The following is a 12,084-nucleotide window of genomic DNA, read 5'->3' on the forward strand; positions in this document are numbered from 1 at the left end:
AAAGGTCAATGGTGGTCCACCACCGGTGACATCCCTTGATTTCTTGCAGCATCTTAATCTGTTGGCTCCATGCAGCATCTTGCCACAGAAGCTTGCATGCATTTTATATTAAAATACTGCACAAATTAAAAATTGACCACTGTACAGAATGCATCAGCAAACCTCAGGATCCTGTTAGGAAACATAAGTTAAGAAATATTTGTAATATCAACATAACATAGTATATATATATATATATATATATGAATATCATCGGAATCCATAGGTTTCGGTAGTCACACCACAGAGTGCAAGGAACTAAAGAATTGTGGATGATTCATAAATCTGCCTTTATATACTGTTCACATTTGCAATATAAATCAGTCCATATAATTGCATATGTGACTGAAATCAATTAATTAAAATAACAACAGCTGCATGCATCAGTCCAGTAACTTATGGCAACTTCTGTTAAAGATCAAATTTTGAGTAAAAAATAATTTAAACAGGTCCCTTTGGAAATGATTGACTTGAACAGATGTAAGAATCTCCAAAACAGAAATGCTACCAATTGCCAATGTACTTCTCATGCAAATCACCGAAACAAAGTACATCTGATGTACAACTACCTTTAAGTACTTAATTAATGAGGTTCATTAAAGTTCATGGTTTTGGAATCCCATATGTGTACATCCACATAAATTGGCTTCATGTGCTGTAACATCTAGGCGTACTATGTAAACACCCAATAGGTATCTATAATCAGAACCATGTGTCACACCTGCCCATTATCTGTCAATAATATGATAACATGACATCAACGCCACTTTCAAATATTAATTTTGATACATTTTAACACCTCTCTTGCAATGGCAAAAGTACTCTCATGCTACAAGGAAACTAACATCATCCCACTACCTAAGAAAAACATTCCCTCCAGCCCTAATGACTACAGACCAATCACTCTGACATCCACTGTTATGAAATGTTTTGACCAGCGGATCAAAAAGCATATTTTATCATACCTACTTTCTGATTTTGACCTTCTGCAGTTTGTGTACAGAGCTAACTGATCCACGGCTGTTGCCATTAAATAGCACTGCACATCTTCCTTGAGCATTTAGAGGGCAAAGACAACTATGTGAGGATGCTGTTCATAGACTTCAGCACTGCATTTAATACCGTGGTACCAATGCAGCTGATAGAAAAACTGACACATTTAGAAATTAGTAAACATCTCTGTAACTGGCTCCTGGACTTCCTGATTGAGAGACCACAGAGGGTGTGTATAGGTAAGAACACATCAAAGTGCATCAAGATTAACACCGGGGTTGCACAGGGATGTGTTCTCAGTCCACCATTATTCTCCATCCTGACCCACAACTGCTATGATAACCACAAGTCCAATCATATCATCAGGTTTGCTGATAACACCACAGTCATAGGGCTCATCACAAAGGAGGATGACAGGATGTAAAGAGAGGAGGTGGCATCTCTGATCAGTTGATGCAAGGGAAACAACCTTGATCTGAATGTAAGCAAGACCATAGAAATTATCATCTACTTCAGGAAAAGGAGAACAAACAACCCAGTGCTCAGGATTAATGGAGAGAGTGTGGAGAGTGTTTAGAGTATAAAATTCCTGGGCATGTGTACACATACCAGAGGATCGCTAGTGGTCGGGAAACACTAGCCAACTGGTCAAGAAAGTGCACCAATGCTTCCACTTTTTAAGATGGCTGAAAAAAAGCTAAGCTTCCTCCTCATATTCTCTCCACCTTGTATAGAGGTGCAATAGAGAGCATCCTCACCTGCAACTTCTCAGTGTGGTTTGGAAGCTGCACAGTTACAGAAAGGAAGGTGTTACAAAGAGTGGTGAGGGTTGCAGAGAAGGTAACAGGTTCCAGTCTTCCATCAATACAACATCTTTATTCTGCAAGAAGCATCTGAAAGGCCACCAAAATAATACAGGACAACATGCATCCTGCACATGGACTGTTTAAGCATCTGGCATCGGGCAGGATATATCACAGCATCCACTGCAAGACTACAAGATTCAGTAACAGTTTGTACCCTACAGTGATTAGACTTCTGAACTCAGGCACTAGTACAAAGAGTCTGGACACATAATAAGTCAATTTTTATTTATTTGTGCAATATATACTTACATGTATTCCAGGTAAGTGCAATATTTATTTATTATATCCATAGTCAGTATTATTTAACTCATTCAAGTGCAATATTAGACAAATACGTTTGGCATTTCAATCTGTAGTGTGTTTTGTATTACTTTAAATAGGGTAGTTAATTTAACTCAGCGGAGGGTATTCTTTTTGTATATGAGTGCTGGTAAATGCTTCTGCTCATTCTTGCATGTATTAGGAGTTGTATTCATTAGTTATGTTTATTTCTCTACTTGTATGTGTTGTTTCGCTTTCCTTTGTAATCTCAAGAACTGAGATGACGCATGAAATTTCATGTAGGCTACACGTGTTTAATTCTAAATGATAATAAAGTTTACTTTGCCTTTGACTTTGATTTTATAAATCAGACCATTGCTAACTGTGAACTTAAAGGGACCTCAGTGAGCATTTCTCTGTTTTTTCATTTTTCAGGCTTTTTTCCTTTGGAGGATCATGGTAGCTACTTCAAGGAAGCTGAAATGTGTTTGTGAGCCCAACTGGACCATGGAAAAGACTACCCAGATGTTCACTGTGTATGCCAGAGTGGAGGGTCAGATAAGAGCCAGGACAAGGAACTTCACCGTGATAGATGTATGGAACCAGATTGTGAGGGAGCACCAAAGACAGAACTGGATCTACTGCAATGGAGTGCAGGTTCACTAACACTATGATGACCTGCATCACAGGGACATGGAGGAGCTTCAGTGGAGGGTCACTGAGGTGTTGATACAGTCCATAGATCCCTACAGTAATTGTCACTATCCTACATATACCTGGGCATTCCTACTGAGTTTCAAGATACAGCTCTGTCCCATATATATCAGAAAGATGTTTTTTATATCCATTCGGTATCTGTTGTTGCAATTAGCTCATGGGAGTAATTAAATGATTTCACACAGCCACTGCCCTCATGCATCACAGACACCTATTGTGCATAAGTTGTGGATGAATGTGCACTTCATAGTTTTCCATTATAGTACCACAATATTGCCTAAGGAACTGCTGAATAAACAGACATTAATAATCTACTAACAACTTTTCTTATCACATTTCTTTTTCTGTTTAAAAAGCTTTGATTTATAGTAGACACCATTGTAAATAGTTGTTGTTTATTATTGTTCTTTTAGATATGTATATTTGTTTTATAATATTTCTATTATCCTATATTAATGTTTTATTTTTTAAATTTTCAATAAAAACAATTGAAAAAAAAGAATAAAAACTCATATATAACTTCTTTAATTCATTCCTCCAAGTAAGGTAAGCAGTCACATTTGTTTAAGTCAAAAAGGAATGCCTGTCCGACTGCTTACACATATGTTGTCAGTTATGTGTTGATAGCTGTTATTTCTTCAGAATAAAATGTCCAGTGAGTGTTTTAAGTTTCTGTATTCATCTGTTCTCCACAGGAATTTGAATAAACACCAGCAGTACCCATTTATTGAAAAGCACCACCTACTATCTCTTAGCTTGGCCTGTAAGGCAACTGGCAAGTGTATTTACATTTTGTCTTGGATTCCAGTCCACAAAGGGGATTCATATCTAAAATTGTTATCTTGGTTTACTTCACCCACAGCATTTCTTTAGAGAACTATATTCTGCTGATGTTATATTAATGTATATGTGCATGGTTATGCATAACTGAGTTAGTCATTGAATACCTACAAATATTCCCATAATCCATGCTCTGCTAACATCAGCTTTCTAACAACAAGGTTAGTAAAGCATTACTATTTGTGTAACAATAATTGTTTGCAGCCTATTAGCTTGGCATGTAAGGAAACAGACCACCATACCTGCTTGCTACAGACAGTTATATGTCTGACCAGTGCTTTTGTTAATATTCTATACTTTCTAAAAGTGCTATTAAGTTCTGTTTTATCATTAAATATTACATTCAGTTCAAGAACACCTCCATCCTCATCTTTTGAGGAGGTGGGATGGGTAGACTTACAGCTGAAATGCAAAACAGGGAGGATGTACAGTATGTATTTACTTAGTGATGTGCACTTTGCCAAGGACTATCATTGTCCTCACACAAACCTTACTATCTCCTTATGTAAAGCAACATGCATGGCTCTGTTCACAGAAGCTCTGTGATACATGATACTGTACCACTGTCTGAGGAATGAGTGATTTCCATTCCTGTTAATGTTTCTGAGCACAGTGCTGACATGAATGAACTTTCTCAAACTCTTTGCCTACATTATCAGCAAATGCCAGTATCCATATTAGTAGACCATTACCTTCCAGGTGATGTCTAGTCTTTTCATAGCATTCAAAACATGGATTTGCAGTTAAGCTGTATTAGCTACCACTGCCCATAACAGATGTGTGTCAGTCTCTGTGTAAATGTTCATCATTCTCATATTAAGTTCTGCTTTGATCTTCATGGGAATTCTCTGCATGGTAGGCGTTTTCTTTTCTTTTCTTTTCAGTTGTGTTTTGCAGCTAATCTTGACAGAGCATGGGACCTGTGGACATTCTCCTATCAGACAACAATGAGTAATGCCAGGCCACTGCTAGAGTCTTTCAATGATAATGGTGATGATGATGACAACAATGATAAGGAAGATGGCCCCAACCCTGCTCAAGCCATCATGCCTGAAGCCTTGACCAGAAAATGCCAGGACCTGAATAGAGAGGATTCTCAAGAGAAGAACCAAGTGGTTCTGACCGATGTTTTCTGAACACAAATGAGGGATATGATGGGGACATTCTTTCAGGATATGGCATGGGTTATGCACGATTAATTCGGGAAGATAGCTTGTAAGGTTATTCATATGTCTCAGCTCCATCGGCCTGGCCCCTGTAGTCCATAAGTATTGTGTGTGCTGCAATTGTGTTATGCTGCCATCATGCTGATTGATATATAATTGATTGGCCTGCATATGCAATAATGAGCATGCATACCATGTAGCTGTCATGCTTATACATTATTGTCATGTGACATTTACTTCTGTTTCAATGTGTGCATTTCACACATTAACGCATTACACTTTCTTTCCACTTTTAACTGTCCATGCATTGTGGCAGTTAACCTGCAGCAGGTAGTGTAAGATGTAGCCTGTAAACATGTGTTTTACTGGAGCAAATGACAGACAAAAGATGTTGTCCATAGTCAGTCAATAACACTGTGTTATGGCTTGGAATTTTGTATTTCCATGTCATGTATGTGCAACAGAAGGACATGTCATTCCCCATGTGTTTTGGATGACAGTTGCCATGATGTCCTACTACCATGATGCAGTGCTGTGTGCCATGGGTTGGGAATACTGATGCCATGTGGGATCATATACAGGTATATCATGCCTATGTATAGTCCTCCTTTTATGACTGCATCAAACAGCAATGTAACATTAATCTATACACAGTGCTACAGATAATCTGTTGTTTAACAGTACATTACGCTGTGTTTTCTGTGTGTTAAATTTCCACATCCATTCCTTATTCACATAAGATCACACCTTCTGTAAATAGCTGTATGCATTAACTGGTTATATGTGTGTATGTGTGTGTGTGTGTGTGTGTGTGTGTGTGTGTGTGTGTGTGTGTGTGTGTGTGTGTGTGTGTGTGTGTGTGTGTTTGCACATAGTTGGATCCATATTAACATTTTTACCTTTGACATGTGAGCATTCAGTGACTTACTGCTGAGGTGCTGCTATGTTGCTCACAGGAGTGTCCTCTGCTCACTAATGAGCAGGGTGGGTGACATATACCTGCATTTGTTTATTTGACATTTGCATGACAGTATATGTGTATGTGCTTGAAATTCGTAGCTTGCATACCTATGCATGTTGATGTTACATGATTGCACATTACTGTGTATGTGTGTTTTATACATGGCTGTATCTGTGGACATCAGAAATCATTCTGCCGATGTGACATACATTTTTCATTTGGATTAATGTATTTTGGTTTGGCTTCTACAACACCCTTTTAACATATGCATTTCCAGTGCGTTAACTTACCTTGTCATGCTTTTCCCTGCTGTGGGCCCAGGTTGTCCAACTGTCTTCCACCTTTATATTTCCCTGTAATATTTTCCAGATATATTTACTTTTATTGCAATTATTGACCCTTGCCATGTATTAGTTTGACTTGGTGAACACATGACAAATGTATGGCCAGTTTATGATGTGGGACATCTGCTCAAAGTTGCTTGCTACTGCTTGCAATATGTCCTTGTTCTCATAATACTTGTGTGTTAACCAGCGTACTTTGTTAATATCCATGTGCACAACCTGCTATATTTATTGAGTTGTAGTGTTATATTTTTGTTGTTGTGTCTTTCGGCTTTTCCCGGTTAGGGGTCGCCACAGCGGAACTCCGGTCCGCTAATGATTGGCAGTTGATTTTTACATGCTGAGTTGCCAGTCCTAACACACAACCTTTAATGAAGGTACGCCCATTCACGCATGTCTCCACACAAATGATGCTCTAGCTGAGAGTTGAAGTGGACAGCGTCTTACTGTGAGGCGACAGCACTACCGCAGCACCAGATATTTTTATGTCATTGATGTGTGTATGTGTATTTACCTTGATTTCAGGTACATTCTATTTAGGACAAGGACAGTTGTATATACACATCTACACTTGTGTGTTGCCTTTGACAGGGCATATCTGTGTAACATATACGCATTCCATTACACATTTGTTTGGATTGTATACACCTACTTGTGTATGTAGCAGTCATTTTGTTGCTTTTCTGCAGTACTTCCATTTGGGACTGCGGTTGTTTCCCTTTTATATTCATAGTCATTGGTTCTGCCCTCTTCTGGAGTTATCTAGCATTGTTAGATCTACATTTGCTCATCTGTGATGTTGCTTGGTTTACACCTGCACTGAAAACAGGCTACTTGGAAATGTTTTTACTTATCCAATGTGTACCGTGATCCTAATTTATTACCCTCCAACACAAATCAACCATTGGTTATAAACATCCAGGTATGACTGTCACACAATTTACAACATGTAATAATGTGATAGTGCATAGGTAGATATGTTTTTCTGCATTACACTATGCTGATATGCATCCCCACCCTATTTGACAACTTTCCATTGCCTGTATTTTGCAGTGTGCCATTAGTGTAACTTGCCTGTCCTTATTGTATTTTGACATCCTTTGTCTGTCTTATCTTGTGATATATATTTTATATGTATACCTGCTGTGATAACCTTCTCTTCCTCTATCACAATGTTCACTTTTCCTTCTATTCTTTAAAAAAAAGATTGGAGATTTGAAGCAAGTATTTTTTGTTATTAATGAATTACAGAAATACCCATAGTTGTCTATAATGTTTCTAGGCAAATTTCTGAAAACACGTATTAGGAATGCCATGCAACTTACATTGAGATTGTTGGCATTTTTTTAATCATAATGGAGCCCATGACATTCTGTACTTGCACTTAACCTACTGGATAGATTCTGGGCTGGCTTCATGAAGGCTTGCATGGAATCTAAGACTAGAGTAAGACTCCATGTAAACAACATGTCTGCCGAGCGATCCAGGAACAGCCGGCAGGGGCGTGCAAGAGAGCTCCTAAAACGACTCTTACACGGATAGGGTTAGGTTATGCAAATTACCTCATTTGCTGCTGAAAGCTATGCAAATGTGGTAAATTTACAATCCAGGAAACCCTAACCTGTCCGAATAAGAGTAGTGTTATTTGCAGAAATGTACTCAGTTGTCAACTGAGTACCGTTCTGCAAATAGCAAAACAGAGCCGTGACAGCTCCAAATAAAGGATGCATCCAGTTGAGGAAACATGCCAATGGCCAAATATATGGCCATTGGCATTTTTTCCCATTGCAAAATTAAAAAAATATATTTTTTTACCACGATCTCCGAAGTTTAAGCGTAGCTCAGCACCGGTCAAACGTGCTGCGCTCTAAAAACCAGAAAGCCAAAAAACAAAAGACACAAATAGGGAATTTATTCAAAATATTAATTTGCCATGCAAGTGAATGGCAGGCTGAAGACAACTTGGCTACTGAGTAGAGGTTGCTAAGGGGGGAAGCTCAGTCTGAGAGATGTAACTAAGCATTAGTAGGCAATCCTATGCAAATGAGGATAAGGATAGTGAATCCCAATATTTCCTGCTATGTGAACCATGTCCCTAGAGTGTAAGAGTAGAAAAAGGGGAGTAACAGAGTAGGAGATGGGTGACATCGAGGCCCTTCTCAGTATGGAGAACATCGATGTCTGTGCTGTAACTGAAACCTGGTTCAAGGCTCCTGAGAGCACGCACGGCTATTAGGGTTTTTACCTCATATCTCATGCCCCGCCCCAAAACCGGACCACTCAACAAAAGGAGTGTATCCATATTATTAAAGATATACACACCCTCCAGGTTGTGGGCAACGCAGAAGTAGCCAGCAAACCATCCAGGTGCACAACTAACAATAGGCAAAACAAAAACTCAGGAACCCCACACAGCCTCTCTGAAGACACTGGAGGGTATAAATGTAAACACATAACACCATCATATTAGGTGACAACAGACTACCCGAATATAGACTGGGAACATTACTCAAGCCCTAACTTTCTTCAACCTGTTCCATAGTTCATAAATTCAATGAATGCAGACACACAGAGCCACGAGAGGAGAAATATACTAGATCTCATTGTCACAAACATGGGGACAATGCTCCACACGATATATCCCTCATTGGTGAAGGTGAGATCAAACTAAATCATGAGGGGGTATGTATTAAAAAGACTGTAAGCTTATTGGAGCAGAGTGGCATGCGGTTGCTGTGAGTTAATCAGGACTAAAAGAGGTGTGTCTACAGTTGTCTAAACTGAAATCAGAAAACTGAAGGTGTACACCATGGATATCACTAAAGTTTCTTGCAAAGCTGCTTACACTGTGTGCGTGTGTGTGCGCGAGTGTGTGCGCGTGTAAACCCATCTAAGCCTTTGTGCGTGGGTGTGCACCCGTGTTAGCCTGTGTAAGGCCGTCTAAGCTAGTATACACGAATGTGCACCCACCTTAGCCCGTGTAAGCCTGTGTGCATGTGTGTGAGCGTGTCTGTGCTTATTTGTGCGGTGCTGCCCCCTGAGGAAACAGAAATGGGAAAAGGAAGGAAAGGAAGTAGTAGGAAGTTAGCCAAGGAGAACTAGCAGAGCTGCCAGGTAAAATCAATCAGAATCAGCCAATTACACAGGCAGTACACTAGCCCAGCCCAGCCCAGCACCTAAAACTCTGCAAACAACATTCCCCCATGTTTTGCTCAGAAACACTGCAACACTGCAGTCAACAAAGCGAAGTGAAAACTTAAAAAGCCGAAACTGAGACATAAAAATGTTAGGGGCTGCCATTGCTGTTATAAGGCAACATGTGCAAGATGCTGAGGGTGGTGCCATTGCGAATGCTGCCGAGCAACCCACAGTGAGGAGACAGAGAAGAGTGTAGAGATCCAGGGTAACCTAACAGGGGCTACATGAGCTGGAGATAGTGGAGCACTATAGAGTGGACAGAGAGCTTCTGCAGCAAATTGTTGAGCTGTGCAGGCCACGCCTCACACACAGAACCAACAGAAAGGAACCCAACCCAGTGGAAACCAAGGTATGTGTTGGCCTAAGAATACTTGCAACAGATACCTTCCAGAGACCAGCTGGTGATATGATGGGGATTTCACAGGCATCAGCATTAAGGGTACTGCACCAGTTTCTGAATGCCATGTCAGCACATGTCGGTGATCATGTATATTTCCCCAATTCCCGTGAGGTATTGGCCAGCAATATGCGTCTCTTCCAGAAAATAGCGGAATACCCTGAGGTAGTGGGTGCAATTGACTGCACGCACATACACATTAAAGCACCAGCTGGTGAGTGGGGTAGGGCCAACATCAACCGCAAGGGCTTCCACTCCATCAACTGCCAGGTCATGTGTGATGCCCAGGGCATAATACTGAATGTGTGTGCTGGTTGCCCTGGAAGCTACCACGATTCCCATATCTGGCATCTGTCGCAGCTGTACCAGACATTTGCAAATGGGGACATCTCTGACGGTCACCTAGTGTTGGATGCTGGATACGCACTGGAGCCGTGGCTGATGACACCCATCAGAAATGCACACACACTTGAACAAGAACTCCATAATGAGGCACACGCACAAACACGAAATGTAACCGAGCATGTGTTTGGGATGCTAATGTCATGGTTCCAGTGCCTGGATACATCTGGTGGAGCCTTGCAGTACTCACCAACTACATGTACCCAAATTGTTATGCTATGTGCCATGGTACACAATCTGATCCTGCGAAAACAGCTGCAGCAGGAACTCCATGGGGCAGGGCCACACAGCCCCCCACCATTGCCAAGGCTTGCACAGGCACAACGTGACTTGGAGAAGGAACAACCTGAGCCTGCCCCAGTAAGCAGAAGGAGGCGTGCCCAGTATGCCTTGTCCTTGGCAAAGAGGCAATGCATAGCACATACACTGGCTCAGTAGGAACCCTGGAAATTATACCTCTCACTGACTCGCACATAAAATAAAAGGGATGCTCAACTTGACACTACCTGTTTCCAAATACGTATAGGGAGTGTAGTATGTGCATCTGACATAGGCAGCCCTGCAGCACCACCTGAGGCATGATTGCCATGTTTTACGCAATATAAAGCAGTGCTAAGCAGCTTTTACCAATATGTAGTATATGTAAACAAAATTGCTAATGCAATGTTGACCAAGGTCGGCCAAAGCTGAGCAAAGTAAGTTAAACATGCTCATATCTGCTTTACTGTACCTTAAGCAGTCTGGTCTGGCCAGCATGAAAATAAAAAGCAGCAATAGGGCTTGAACCCAGGATACTGTGCACTATAGTCACAGTACTGAACCACTAAGCCATGATAGCATTACAGAGGTGTAGACACAGCAAGACAATTGTACACTAATGCAAACTCAAAGCAATGCTGTATCATGCCCCTAATGAGGCAAATGGGTAACCTCACTCACATACCTATGCAGACAGAGAACACCAGGCCAGGCGTTGTGATGTGGGTTGTGTAGGCTATGAAGTCGCAAGCTAATATATGTGGCAATGGACGCTAAGACCTGTAGTATACTAGTATGCCTCAAGCCAGTATGACAGGCAACAGTACAGACTGTAACAGTGTCCTGTACATAGCAGTGCAGGCACAGCAAATGTGTATAAGTGTCAGGTGAAACCCACATCCTATGTACACCCACAGTAACAATCCAGTATACCCACGGTTAGAAATGTACAAAGAATAGCTGTCTCCCCTGTATGTAGAAATGTTGATAGGTCTATGCAGTGTTTCATGGAAGCCCTGCAGGCACAGCATGATCCCTGTTGATCTATGACACAAAGGTGAGCCCTGCTGTAAAAACACAATTGTCCATGCTGGTGTGAATGACCTGAGATGTACCTCCCTGGACTACATGAAAAGAGACATAGAGGAGCTCTCTGAGCATGTAGCCCAGGCCGGTATGACCCTGACCTTGAGTAGCATCTTACCCTCACCAAGAATGATGCCACAGTATGAAGACAAGATTATCAATTTCAACAATTGGCTTAAGTATTGGTGTCATTCAAAGGCGATCCAATGCCTGTCAGCCTAGAATGACATGCTCGACAAGCCACGATGCTTCGCCGGGGACGGCTTACACCTGTCACCCCTGGGCTTTCGGATATTGGCAAAGGCTCTTGCTACCCCCATAGTGCCTTTTTTAGACAAGGCTCAAAAGACAAACCCACCTCCATAGGTTTCACAAGGTATAAGAAACTAAGAGTAATGCTACTCAATGCCAGAAGTCTAAACCTCAAGATGCATGCACTCGAAACTCTCCTTAGCCTGGAGAACATTGATATCTGTGCAGTAACAGAAACTTGGTTCAAGGCTCTCGAGAGTACCCCAGCACTACCAGGTTATACCTCATACCATGCTTTTCGGCC

This window comes from Protopterus annectens, chromosome 3.part1 (assembly GCF_019279795.1).
Source record: "Protopterus annectens isolate FY-2018-M chromosome 3.part1, PAN1.0, whole genome shotgun sequence".
Taxonomy (NCBI): Eukaryota; Metazoa; Chordata; order Ceratodontiformes; family Protopteridae; genus Protopterus; species Protopterus annectens.